The sequence below is a fragment of the Heterodontus francisci genome, unplaced genomic scaffold (assembly GCF_036365525.1).
Source record: "Heterodontus francisci isolate sHetFra1 unplaced genomic scaffold, sHetFra1.hap1 HAP1_SCAFFOLD_136, whole genome shotgun sequence".
Classification (NCBI taxonomy): domain Eukaryota; kingdom Metazoa; phylum Chordata; class Chondrichthyes; order Heterodontiformes; family Heterodontidae; genus Heterodontus; species Heterodontus francisci.
This window is the reverse complement of record NW_027141926.1, coordinates 3,086,412-3,101,052: the sequence shown is the minus strand read 5'-3', so window position 1 is coordinate 3,101,052 and position 14,641 is coordinate 3,086,412.

Here is a 14,641-nt window from a genome sequence, read left to right as displayed (position 1 = left end):
GAATGTTGTCTGGGTCTTGGTGCATGTGGCTCTGGATTGCTTCATTATCTGAGGCAAAATACTGTGGATGCTGGAAATCTGGAAAGCATCGAGCTGAATCACCAGCTCTGTTTCTCTCTCCACAGATGCTGCCTGACCTGCTCAGTATTTAAAGCACTTTCTGCTGGGATCTCAGTTGAAGATGGATGGGCCGAGGACACTAACCTGAGGAACTCCTGCAGTGATGTCCTGAGACTGAGATGACTGACCTCCAACAACCACAACCATCTTCCTTTGTGCTCGGTATGACTCCAACCAGCGGATTCCCACTGACTTCAGTTTTACTCGGGTTCCTCGATGTCACACTCGGTCAAACGCTGCCTTGATGTTAAGGTCAGTCTCTCTTCCCAGTCGCAGACAGGAGTGAATCGTTCCCTTTGACCCGTTGTACACTGAACAAGCTGTGTTTCTTCACAGCCTGATACAGGACTGTACACGGCCGATTAATATAGCCCATCAAACACTCCCAGAGCAGGTTCAGCACAGCTTAGGAACAGAGTACAGTTCCTTCAACATTCTCTCTCTGTCTCTCCCTCCTGCTATCTCTGACACTAGGAGAGAGACAGAGGGAGAGAGGGTTAGTTATGAAGGCAGAGAGAAGGCTGCAGAGAGGGACAAAGTTGGAGAGAGAGAGATTGTTGAGGTGGATGAAAAGGATAATGTAAGATATATTAATTTGATGTAATCCTTCACTGCTGTGTACACACACATATAAGAGATAGATATGGAGAGAAAAAAAACATCAGGAGAGGGGGAAATGTAGACAATGTTGGGGCCCAGGCGTATACGTTTGATGATCCAGAAGGAATAGCCTCCATTTTAAACATCCAGCAAGCTATTCCACTGTGGGAGCCATCACACCCAAACAGGCATAGACACACACACAAACACACAGAAATACCCACACAATGATATTGTTTGTGCAAATTTCATGCTGGCTTATTGGTTAATTTTTAAATCTGTGATTGATAGATTCTTGTTAACCAAAGGTATTAAGAGATAAGGGGCAAAGGCAGGATATATGGTGTAAGTTACATCACAGATTATTGTCCCACCTAACCTAGTATCTCTCTCCTTTGCTCTGTCTCACTCACGCACTCTCCCCCCTCTCTCTCCCCCCCCATTTCTCTCTCCCCCCATTTCTCTCTCCCCCCACCCCCCGCAATCTCTCTTTAAGTGTCCTGTTATCACATCCTTTATTATAGATTCGACCATTTTCCCTATGACTGATGTTAGACGAACAGGTCTTTAGTTCCCTATTTTCTCCCTCCTTTCTTTTGTAAATAGTGGGGTTACATTTGCTACCTTCTAATCTGACTCTCTCACTCTGCCTCTCTCACACTGCCTCTGTCCCTCGCTAACTGTCTTTCCCCTCTCTCTCTCTCTCTATCGCTCCCTCTCTGTCTTTTTCTCTCTCTCGCTCTATCTCTCCCTCTCTCTCTCTCTACCTCTGTCCACGTCTCAATTTGTGCCTCCCTCACACCAGCGCTCCCTCTCTCTCTGTCTCTCTCTATCTTTCTGTCTGCCTCTCTCTCTCTCTCTGCCTCTCTCTCTCTCTGCCTCTCTCTCTCTCTCTCTGTCACTCGCTCTCTCTCTTTCGCTGCCTCTGTCCACGTCTGAGTTTGTGTCGACTCCACACCATCTCTCCCTCCCTCTCTCCCTCCCTCTCTCTCTCTCTTTCTCCCTCTCTCCCTCCCTCTCTCTCTCTGTCTCTGTCTCAGAGTTACAGCTCAGATGATTAACCTCTTTATCCATGTGTTATGAACACGGGACTTTGTCTCTCTCCCATTTTCCAGGATGTTGCCAGGACTGGAGAATTGTAGCTGTGAGGATAGGCAGGGGTTGTTGTCCTTGGAAAAGAGAAGGCTGAGGGGAGATCTGATTGAAATGTACAAAATGTTGAGGGTCCTGGATAGAGTGGAGGTGAAGGGCAGAGAACCATAGCAGAAAGGTCAGTGACGAGGGGGCATAGATTTAAAGTGATTGGCAGAAAAATTAGAGGGGAGTTGAGGAAAATCTTTTTCACCCAGAGGGTCGCGATGGTCTGGAACTCACTGCCTGAAAGGGTAGTTGAGGCAGAGACCCTCAACTCATTCAGAAGGAGTCTGGATAGATACCTCAAGTGCGGTAAGCTGCAGAGCTCAGACCAAATGCTGGAAGGTGGGATTAGAATAGGTTGATCGTTTTTCGGCTGGCACAGAGAGGATGGGCCAAGTGGCCGCTTTCTGTGCCTTAAAATTTCTATGTTGCCCTCGCCAACTCTATTTTTCCCTCTGTTACCCTCTGAATCCCAGTCTCTCCCTCTCTGTTACTCTCTGAATCCCAGTCTCTCCCTCTCTGTTACCCTCTGAATCCCAGACTCTCCCTCTCCGTTACCCTCTGAATCCCAGTCTCTCCCTCTCTGTTCCCCTCTGAATCCCAGTCTCTCCCTCTCTGTTCCCCTCTGAATCCCAGTCTCTCCCTCTCTGTTACCCTCTGAATTCCAGTCTCTCCCTCTCCGTTACCCTCTGAATCCCAGTCTCTCCCTCTCTGTTACTCTCTGAATCCCAGTCTCTCCCTCTCTGTTACCCTCTGAATCCCAGTCTCTCCCTCTCTGTTACCCTCTGAATTCCAGTCTCTCCCTCTCTGTTACCCTCTGAATCCCAGTCTCTCCCTCTCTGTTACCCTCTGAATTCCAGTCTCTCCCTCTCTGTTACCCTCTGAATCCCAGTCTCTCCCTCTCTGTTACCCTCTGAATTCCAGTCTCTCCCTCTCTGTTACCCTCTGAATCCCAGTCTCTCCCTCTCTGTTACCCTCTGAATTCCAGTCTCTCCCTCTCTGTTACCCTCTGAATCCCAGTCTCTCCCTCTCTGTTACCCTCTGAATTCCAGTCTCTCCCTCTCTGTTACCCTCTGAATCCCAGTCTCTCGCTCTCTGTTACCCTCTGAATTCCAGTCTCTCCCTCTCTGTTACCCTCTGAATCCCAGTCTCTCCCTCTCTGTTACCCTCTGAATTCCAGTCTCTCCCTCTCTGTTACTCTCTGAATCCCAGTCTCTCCCTCCATGTTTCCCTCAGAATCCCAGAATCTCCCTCTCTGTTACCCTGTGAATCCCAGTCTCTCCCTCTCTCTTACCCTCTGAGTCCCAGACTCTCCCTCTCTGTTACCCTGTGAATCCCAGACTCTCCCTCTCTGTTACCGTCTGAATCCCAGTCTCTCCCTCTCTGTTTCCCTCTGAATCCCAGACTCTCCCTCTCTGTTACCATCTGAATCCCAGACTCTCCCTCTCCGTTACCCTCTGAATCCCAGTCTCTCCCTCTCTGTTTCCCTCTGAATCCCAGACTCTCCCTCTCATTTACCCTCTGAGTCCCAGTCTCTCCCTCTCCGTTACCCTCTGAATCCCAGTCTCTCCCTCTCTCTTACCCTCTGAGTCCCAGTCTCTCCCTCTCCGTTACCCTCTGAATCCCAGTCTCTCCCTCTCTGTTACCTGACCAGAGCTTTATAAATGTTCAGCGCACCCTCTCGGCTTTTGTACTCACTGTATACAGTGTAAATTGTGGTATTCCCCAGGGGTTTTGATTAGGACCACTGATCTTATTGATATATCAATGACTCAGACTGGGGTAAACAGGGCATAACTTCAACATTGTGCCATCTGCAATGTAATAAACAGTGAAGGGAATAGGAGTAGACTTCAGGAGGATAGAGGCAGTCTGGTGAAATGGTCAGACACATAGCAGGTTAACTTCAATGCTGAGAAATGTCAAATGATGCATTTTGGAAGGAAGGCTGAGGAGAAGTGATATAAACTAAATGGTCCAATGTTAAAATGGGTGCAGGGACAGAGAGATCTGGGATTTCATTTGTGTCACTTTTTACATCTAAAAGATTCAATTTAGGGCTTGCAATCTCTAAGTTGAATTTAGCTTTATCCTGAAAAGTGTTAGCAAACGTGTTGGGAAATGTGTCAAAAGCTGTTTCCATTCAGACATTCCTGCATTGTGGAAGTGTGAGCTATCTTTGCAGAGACAGGAAATAGAGTTGTTTGAATGGACCTGCAGGTTTTAGTTGATGCAATAAGGTGAGAATTTGAATTGTGTCCCTTCCAGATACACAGAATTGAAGGTATTTACAGAACACCACATGAAGTAGTTTACCAATGTCTGACAAACTTCAAAGACTTCAAACACATGGAAGAAGAGGAGAAGGGAACAATATACAAAACCTCAGTCAGTCAGACATCAGCAGGAGGAAAATGAATCTCTTTTTATGGGTTTTAATTTGAAGGCCTGAGCTGATGATTGAAAAAGTAGGAGTTCAAATCCCACACTGGGCTGTTGTGAATTTGAATTCTATTTTTTCTTTAAAAAAACATAAATCTGGAATTAAAAAACCTCTAGGTTGGAATGATTCACTCCTGTCTACTAGTGCAAAGCCTGTGTGTGTCTCAGTTTGCTGTATTTATTAATGATTTAAGATGATGTGGTAGAATGCAACATACCCAAGTTTACCAATGACACAAAAATAGGCAGCATTGTAAGCAGTGTAGCTGGAAGCAGAACATTGCAAAGAGATATTAATATCTTAAATAAATGGGCAAAACTGTGGTAGTTAGATTTCAATGTCAGCAAAAAAAGACTAGAACAGAGTACTTTATAAATGGTGAAAAGATAGAAATACTGGAGGTTGAAAGAGACTTGAGGGGTCCATGTCCATTTGAGTGCAGTGTAGATTTACCAGAATGATAACTGGACTCCAAGGGTTAAATTACAAGGTGATATTACACAAACTAGGGATATATTGCCTGGAATTTAGGAGGATCAAGGTAATTTGTTCAAAGCTGTTGAGATATTAAGGGGAACTGATGGGGTAGTTTGGGAGAAACTATTTCAGCAGCTTGGGAACATAGGAACAGGAGTAGGCCATTCAGCCCATCGAGCCTGCTCCGCCATTCAATACGATCCTGGCTGATCATCCCCCCCCCGCAATCTACCCCCCGCAATTATTCCCCCCCGCAATAATCCCCCCCCGCAATTTATCCCCCCCCGCAATAAATCCCCCCCCGCAATTTATCCCCCCCCGCAATAATTCCCCCCCGCAATCTCCACACTCATCACTCCCTCTCTCTCCTCCTATCTCTGCTTCTCTCTCTATCCCTCCATCTGTCCGTCCCTCCCTGTCACTCCATCTCTCTCTGTCTCTCACTATGTCCCACCATCTGTTTTTCCCTCCCTCTGTCACTCCCTCTCTCTCCTTCTATCTCTCTCTCTCTGTCGCTCTATCCCTCCATCTATCCTTCCCTCCCTGTCACTCCATCTCTCTCCTTCTCTCTTTGTCTCTATCTCCGTCTCTCCATCTGTCTTTCCCTTCCTGTCGCTCCCTCTCTCTCCTTCTATCTCTGTCTCTCACTCTCTGTCTCTTCATCTGCCTTCCCAACCCCCTGACAATCCCTCTCTCTCCTTCCATCTCTGTCTCTGCATCTCTCTCTGCCTCTCTCTCTGCCTCTCTCTCTGTCTCTCTCTCTTTCCCTCCATCTGCCTTTCCCTCTCTGTCACGCCCACTCTTTCCGTCTTTCTCTGTCTCTCTCTCTCTCTATCCATCCATCTGTCCTTCCCTCCCTGTCACTCCTTCTCTCTCTGTCTCTCTCTCTGTCCCTCCATCTGTCTTTCTCTCCATGACACTCCTTCACTCTCCTTCTATCTCTGTCTTTCTCTCTGTCTCTCCATCTGTCTTTCCCTCTCTGTCTCTCCGTCTCTCTTCTATCTCTGTCTCTGCCTCTCTCCTTCGATCTCTGTCTCTGCCTCTCTCTCTGTCTCTCTCTCTGTCCCTCCATCTATCCTTCCCTCCCTGTCACTCCATCTCTCTCCTTCTCTCTCTGTCTCTCTCTGTCTCTCTCTCTGTCCCTCCATCTGTCAAAGAACAAAGAACAGGACAGCACAGGAACAGGCCATTCGGCCCTCCAAAACTGCGCCGATCTTGATGCCTGCCGAAACTAAAACCTTCTGCACTTCTGGGGTCCGTATCCCTCTATTCCCATCCTATTCATGTATTTGTCAAGATGTCTCTTAAACATCTCTATGGTCCCTGCTTCCACCACCTCCCCAGCAACACGTTCCAGGCACTCACCACCCTCTGTGTAAGGAACTTGCCTCGCACATCCCCTCTAAACTTTGCCCCTCTCACCTTAAACCTCTGTCCCATAGTAACTGACTCTTCCACCCTGGGAAAAAGCTTCTGACTATCCACTCTGTCCATGCCACTTATAACTTTGTAAACCTCTATCATGTCGCCCCTCCACCTCCGTCGTTCCAGTGAAAACAATCCGAGTTTATCCAACCTCTCCTCATCGCTAATGCCCTCCAGGCCAGGCAACATCCTGGTAAACCTCCTCTGTACCCTCTCCAAAGTCTCCACGTCCTTCTGGTAGTGTGACGACCAGAATTCTAAGTGTGGCCTAACTAAAGTTCTGTACAGCTGCAACATGACTTGCCTATTTATATACGCTGTGCCCCGACCGATGAAGGCAAGCATGCTGTATGCCTTCTTGACTACCTTATCCACCTGTGTTGCACTTTCAGTGACCTGTGGACCTGTACGCCCAGATCTCTCTGCCTGTCAATACTCCGAAGGGTTCTGCCATTTACTGTATACTTCCCACCTGCATTAGACCTTCAGAAATGTATTACCTCACATTTGTCCGAATTAAACTCCATCTGCCATTTCTCCGCCCAAGTCTCCAACCGATCTATATCCTGCTGTATCCTCTGACCATCCTCATCACTATCCACAACTCCACCAACCTTTGTGTCGTCCGCAAACTTACTGATCAGACCAGCTACATTTTCCTCCAAATCATTTATATATCTTACAAACAGCAAAGGTCCCAGCAGTGATCCCTGCGGAACACCACTAGTCACATCCCTCCATTCAGAAAAACACCCTTCCACTGCTACCCTCAGTCTTCTATGAACGAGCCAGTTCTGTATCCATTTTACCTTTCCCTCTCTGCCACTCCCTCTCTCTCCTTCTATCTCTGTCTCTCTCTCTGTTCCTCCATCTGTCCTTCCCTCTCTGTCACTCCATCTCTCCCTCTCTACTTCTCTCTGCCTCTCCCTCTCGCTCCTTCCCTCTCTCTGTCCCTCCATCTCTCTTTCTCCCCCTGTCACTCCCTCTCTCTCTGTCTATCTCAGTCTCTGCCTCTCTCTCTGTCCCTCCATTTGTCTTACCCTCTCTGTCACTCACTCTCTCTCCTTCTATCTCTGTCTCTCTCCATCTGTCCCTCCATCTGTCCTTCCCTCCCTGTCATTCCATCTCTCCCATTCTCTCTCTGTCTCTCACTTTGTCCCTCCATCTGTTTTTCCCTCCCTGACACTCCCTCTCTCTCCTTCCATCTCTGTCTTTCTCGCTGTCTCTCCATCTGTCTTTCCCTCCCTGTCACTCCCTCTCTTGCCTTCCATCTCTGCCTCTCACTCTGTTTCTCCATCTGTCTTTCCCTCTCTGTCTCTCCCTCTCTCTCTCTGTCTCTCTCTCACTCTGTCTCTCTCTCTGTCCCTCCATCTGTCTTTCCCTCCCTGACACTCCCTCTCTTTCCTTCCATCTCTGTCTCTCTCTCTGTCCCTCCATCTGTTTTGCCCTTCTTGTCACTCCCTCGCGCGCCTTCTATTGCTGTCTCTCCCTCTCTGTCTCCCATCTGTCTTTCCCTCCCTGACACTCCCTGTCTCTCCTTCTATCTCTGTCCCTCTCTCTGTCCCTAAATTTGTCTTTCCCCCACTGTCACTACCACTCTCTCCTTCTCTCTCTGTCTCTCTCTCTCTATCCCACATCTGTCCTTCCCTCCCTGTCACTCCATCTCTCTCCTTCAATCTCTGTCTCTCACTCTGTCCCTCCATCTGTATTTCTCTCCCTGTCACGCCCTCTCTCTCGTTCCATCTGACTCTCTCTCTCTCTGTCTCACCATCTGTCTTTCCCTCTCTGTCTCTCCATCTCTCTCCTTCTCTCTCTGTCTCTCCATCTCTCTCTCCCCCCACCCCTGTCACTCCCTCTCTCTCCTTCTATCTCTGTCTCCTCTCTCTGTGTCCCTCCATCTGTCCTTCCCTCTCTGTCTCTCCCTCTCTCTCCTGATATCTCTGTCTCTGCCTCTCTCTCTGTCTCGCTCTCTTTCTCTCCAACTGCCTTTCCCTCTCTGTCTCTCCCTCTCTCTCCCTCTCTCTCCTTCTCTCTCTGACTCTGCCTCCCTCTCTGTCTCTCTCTCTGTCTCTCTCTCTGTATCTCCATCTGTCCCTCCATCTGTCTTTCCCTCTCTGTCACTCCCTCTCTCTCCTTCTCTCTCTGTTCCTCCATCTGTCTTTCCATCTCTGTCATTCCCTCGCTCACATTCTCTCTCTGTCTCTCACTCTGTCCCTCTATCCGTCTTTCCCTTCCTTACACTCCCTCTCTCTCTTCTTTCCCTCTCTGCCACTCTCTCTGTCTCTCTCTCTGTACCTCCATTTGGCTTTCCCTCTCTGTCTCTCTGTCTCTCTGCTTCTATCTCTGTCTCTCTCTCTATCTCTCCATCTATCCTTCCCTCCCTGTCACTCCCTCTCTCTACTTCTCTCTCTGCCTCTCTCCATCTGTCATTCCCTTCCTGTCTCTCCCTCTCTCTCCTTCCATCTCTGCCTCTCTCTCTCTCTGTCTCTCCATCTGTCTTTCCCTCTCTTTCTCTCCTTCTCTTTCCTTCTATCTCCGTCTATCACTCTCTGTCTTTCCATCTGTCTTTCTCTCCATGACACTCCCTCACTCTCCTTCTCTCTCTGTCTCTCATTCTGTTCCTCCATCTGTCCTTCCCTCTCTGTCACTCGTTTTCTCCTTCTCTTTCTCTTTCCTTCCATCTGTCTTCCCCTCCCTGTCTCTCCATCTCTCTCCTTCTCACTCTGTCTCTCTCTCTCTGTCTCCAAATGTGTCCTTCCCTCCCTGTCACAACGTCTCTCTCCTTCTATCTCTGCCTCTCTCTCCGTCTGTCTCTCTCTGTCCCTCCATCTGTCTTTCCCTCCCTGACACTCCCTCTCTCTCCTTCTATCTCTGCCTCTCTCTCTGTCTGTCTCTCTCTGTCCCTCCATCTGTCTTTCCTTCCCTGACACTCCCTCTCTGTCCTTCTATCGCTGCCACTCTCTCTGTCTCTCTCTCTGTCCCTCCATCTGTCTTTCCCTCTCTGTCTCTCACTCTCTCTCCTTCTCTCTCTGTCTCTCTCTCTCTGATCTCTCCATCTATCTTCCCCACCGCCTGTCATTCCCTCTCTCTCCTTCTATCTCTATCTCTGTCTCTCTCTCTGTCCCACCATCTGTCTTTCCCTGCCCTGTCACTCCCTCTCTCTCCTTCTATCTCTGTCTCTTTCTCTCTATCGCTCCATCTTTCCTACCCTCCCTGTCTCTCCATCTTTCTCCTTCTCTCTCTGTCTCTCACTTTGTCCCTCCATCTGTCTTTCCCTTCCTGACAATCCCTCTCTCTCCTTCTATCTCTGTCTCTGCCACTCTCTCTGTCTGTCTCTCTTGTCCCTCCATCTGTCTTTCCCTCTCTAACTCTCCCTCTCTCTCCTTCTATCTCTGCCTCTCTCTCTGTCTGTATCTCTCTGTCCCTCCATCTGTCTTTCCCTCCCTGACACTCCCTCTCTCTCCTTCTATCTCTGCCTCTCTCTCTGTCTGTCTCTCTCTGTCCCTCCATCTGTCTTTCCCTCCCTAACACTCCCTCTCTCTCCTTCTATCTCTGCCTCTCTCTCTGCCTCTCCTCTCTGTCCCTCCATTTGTCTTTCCCTCTCTGTCTCACTGTCTCTCTGCTTCTATCTCTGTCTCTCTCTCTATCTCTCCATCTGTCCTTCCCTCCCTGTCACTCCCTCTCTCTACTTCTCTCTCTGCCTCTCTCTCTCTGTCTCTCCATCTGTCATTCCCTTCCTGTCTCTCCCTCTCTCTCCTTCCATCTCTGCCTCTCTCTCTCTCTGTCTCTCCATCTGTCTTTCCCTCTCTTTCTCTCCTTCTCTTTCCTTCTATCTCCGTCTATCACTCTCTGTCTTTCCATCTGTCTTTCTCTCCATGACACTCCCTCACTCTCCTTCTATCTCTGTCTCTCTTTCTCTTCCTCCATCTGTCCTTCCCTCTCTGTCACTCGTTTTCTCCTTCTCTTTTTCCTTCCATCTGTCTTCCCCTCCCTGTCTCTCCATCCCTCTCCTTCTATCTCTGCCTCTCTCTCTGTCTGTCTCTCTCTGTCCCTCCATCTGTCTTTCCCTCCCTGACACTCCCTCTCTCTCCTTCTATCTCTGCCTCTCTCTCTGTCTGTCTCTCTCTGTCCCTCCATCTGTCTTTCCTTCCCTGACACTCCCTCTCTGTCCTTCTATTGCTGCCACTCTCTCTGTCTCTCTCTCTGTCCCTCCATCTGTCTTTCCCTCTCTGTCTCTCCACACTCTCCCTCTATCTCTGTCTCTCTCACTCTCTGTCTTTCCATCTGTCTTTCCCTCCCTGTCACTCCCTCTCTCTCCTTCCATCGCTGCCTCTCTCTCTCTCTGTCTCTCCAACTGCCTTTCCCTCTCTGTCTCTCCCACCCTCTCCTTCTCTCTCAGTCTCTGCCTCTCTCTATCCTTCCATCTGTCCTTCCCTCCCTGTCACTCCATCTCTCTCCTTCTCTCTCTCTCTGTCCCTCCATCTGTCTTCCACCCCCATCACTCCCTCTCTCTCCGTCTCTCTCTCTCTATCCCTCCATCTGACCTTTCCTCCCTGTCACTCCATCTCTCTCCTTCTCTCTCCGTCTCTCACTTTGTCCCTCCATCTATCTTTCCCTCTCTGTCTCTCCCTCTCACTCCTTCTATCTCTGTCTCTCACTGTGTTCCTCCATCTGTCTTTCCCTCTCTGTCTCTCCCTCTCTCTCCTTCTCTCTGTCACTCCCTCTCTCTACTTCTCTCTGTCTCTGCCTCTCTCTCTGTCTCTCTCTCTGCCCCTCCATCGGTCTTTCCCTCTCTGTCTCTCCTTCTATCTCTGTCTGTCCATCTGTCTTTCCCTCTCTGTCTCTCCCTCTCTCTCCTTCTCTCTGTCTCTCCCTCTCTCTCCTTCTCTCTCTCTCTGTCCCTCCATCTGTCTTCCCCCCCCCCCCCCCCGTCACACCCTCTCTCTCCGTCTCTCTCTCTCTATCCCTCCATCTGACCTTCCCTCCCTGTCACTCCATCTCTCTCCTTCTCTCTCTGTCTCTCACTTTGTCCCTCCATCTGTCTTTCCCTCTCTGTCTCTCCCTCTCACTCCTACTCTCTCTGTCTCTCACTGTGTCCCTCCATCTGTCTTTCCCTCTCTGTCTCTCCCTCTCTCTCCTTCTATCTCTGTCTGTCCATCTGTCTTTCCCTCTCTGTCTCTCCCTCTCTCTCCTTCTATCTCTGTCTGTCCATCTGTCTTTCCCTCTCTGTCTCTGCCTCTCTCTCTGTCTCTCTCTCTGTCTCTGTCCCTCCATCTGTCTTTCCCTCTCTGTCACTCCCTCTCACTCCTTCTCTCTCTCTGTCTCTGTCCCTCCATCTGTCTTTCCCTCCCTGACACTCCCTCTCACTCCTTCTCTCTCTGTCTCTCTCTCTGCTATCACTGACACTAGGAGAGCGACAGAGGGAGGGAGGGTTAGATATGACGGCATAGAGAGGGCTGTAGTGAGGGACAAACCTGGAGAGAGAGAGATTGTTGAGGTGGATGAAGAGGATAATGTAAGATATATTAATTTGATGAAATCCTTCACTGCTGTGTCCACAAACATATTTGAGATAGGTATGGAGAGAAAACGAACATCGGGAGAGGGAGGAATGCTGATGAAGTTGGGGCCCAGACGGACACTTTTGATGATCTTGAAGGAATAGCCTCCATTTTAAATATTCAGTAAGCTATTCCACTGTGGTAGCCATCACACCCTCATGATATTGATTGTGGAAATTTCATGCTGGCTTATTGGTTAATTTTTAAACCTGTGATTGATAGATTCTTGTTAACCAAATGTATTAAGAGATAAGGGGCAAAGGTAGGATATATGGTGTAAGTTTGATCACAGATCAGCCATGATCTCATTGAATGCCGGAACAGAGTTGTGGGGTTAAATTACATCCTCGTCTTCCAATATCCCCTGTTAAATATCCTTCTTTCTCTGTCAGTCACCCTGTCAGTCTATGTCTCTCTGTTTCTCTTTTTCTGTCTCTCACTCTGTCTCTATCGGACAGTGTAGAGTGAGATTCACTCTGTATCCACCCCATGATGTTCCTATCCTGGGACTGTTGGATGGGACAGTGTGGAAGGAGCATTACTCTGTATCTAATCCATGCTGTACCTGTCTGGGGAATGTTGATGGGAGAGTGGAAACAGAGAGGTCTGGGACCAGGGTCCTCATGGGGAGGACTTAATGGTGCCTCCTAATTGACCAGTTAGCAATATTGGTGCTCCAGGGATGAAAGGGACATTGGCTGAGTGGATACGACATTGGCTGAGAGAGTGGACAATGGTTGTTTCAGACTGGAGGGAGGTATACAGTGGAGGTTTATATTAGGATCACTGATCTTTTTGATATATACTAATGACTTGGACTTGTGTTTACAGGGCATAACTTCAATGTTTGCCAATGTTTGTGACATCTGCAATGTAATAAACCGGGAAGGGACTAGTAGCAGACTTCAGGAGGATAGAGGCAGTCTGGTGAAATGGAACACACAAGAACAAATTAATTAGGAGCAGGAGTAGGCCATTCGGCCCCTCGAGCCTGCTCTGCCATTCAATGGCTGATCTGATTGTGAACTCAACTCCACTTTCCTGTCTGTGTCCCATAACCCTTGACTCACTAATTGATCAAAAATCTATCGAACTCAGCCTTGAATATATTCAATGATCCAGCCTCCCCTGGTCTCTGGGGAAGAGAATTCCACAGACTGACCCCCCCTCTGAGAGAAACACATTTCTCCTCATCTCAGTTTTAAATGGTACGTCCCTAATTTTTAAACTGTGTCCCCTAGTTCTAGTCTCCCCAACAAGGGGAAACATCCTCTCAGCATCCACCCTGTCCAGTCCCCTCGGGACCTGAGATGTTTCACTCAGATCACCTCTCATTCTTCTAAACTCCAGTGGGTACAGACCCAACCTGTTCAACCTTTCCTCATAAGATAACCCCTTCATCCCAGGAATCAGCCCAGTGAACCTTCTCTGAACTACTTCGAATGCAATTATATAATTTCTTCAGTAAGGAGACCAAAAGTGTCCACAATCCTGCAGACGTCGTCTAACTTATGCCCTGTACAGCTGTAACAACACTTCCCTACTTTGATATTCTATTCACCTTGCAATAAACAACAACATTCCATTTGCCTTCCTAATCACTCGCTGTAGCTACACGGAAACATTTTGTGATTCATGTACCAGGACACCCAGATCCCTCTGTACCGTACAGTTCTGCAGTCTCTCTCCATTTCAATAATATACTGATTTTTATTCTTCCTGCTAAAGTGGACAAGCTCACATTTTCCCACATTGTACTCCATCTGCCAATTTTTTGCTCACTCACTTAAACTATGGAAATCTCTTTGTACACTTTATGTCCTCTTGACAGCTGGTGAAATGGTCAGACACAGGGCAGGTTAACTTCAATGCTGAGAAATGTAAAATGATGCATTTTGGAAGGAAGGCTGAGGAGAAGCGATATAAACTAAATGGTCCAATGTTAAAATGGGTGCAGGGGCAGAGAGATCTGGGATTTCATTTGTGTCACTTTTTACACCTAAAAGATTCAATTTGGGGCTTGCAATCTCTAAGTTGAATTTAGCTTCATCCTGAAAAGTGTTGGTAAACGTGTTGGGAAATGTGTCAAAAGCTGTTTCCATTCAGACATTCCTGCATTGTGGAAGTGTGAGTTATCTTTGCAGAGACAGGAAATAGAGTTGTTTGAATGGACCTGCAGGTTTTAGTTGATGGAATAAGGTGAGAATTTGAATTGTGTCCCTTCCAGATACACAGAATTGAAGGTATTTACAGAACACCACATGAAGTAGTTTACCAATGTCTGACAAACTTCAAAGACTTCAAACACATGGAAGAAGAGGCGAAGGGAACAATATACAAAACCTCAGTCAGTCAGACAACAGCAGTAGGAAAATGAATCTCTTTTTATGGGTTTTAATTTGAAGGCCTGAGCTGATGACTGAAAAAGCAGGAGTTCAAATCCCACACAGGGCTGTTGTGAATTTGAATTTTTTTTTAAACATTAATGTGGAGTTAAAAAGCCTCGAGGTTGGAATGATTCACTCCTGTCTTCTAGTGCAAAGCCCGTGTGTGTCTCAGTTTTGCTGTATTTATTAATGATTTAAGATGATGAAGATAGATGAAGTAGGGCGGCACAGTGGCGCAGTGGTTAGCACCGCAGCCTCACAGCTCCAGGGACCCGGGTTCGATTCCAGGTACTGCCTGTGTGGAGTTTGCAAGTTCTCCCTGTGTCTGCGTGGGTTTTCTCCGGGTGCTCCGGTTTCCTCCCACAAGCCAAAAGACTTGCAGGTTGATAGGTAAATTGGCCATTATAAATTGTCACTAGTGTAGGTAGGTGGTAGGGAAATATAGGGACAGGTGGGGATGTTTGGTAGGAATATGGGATTAGCGTAGGATT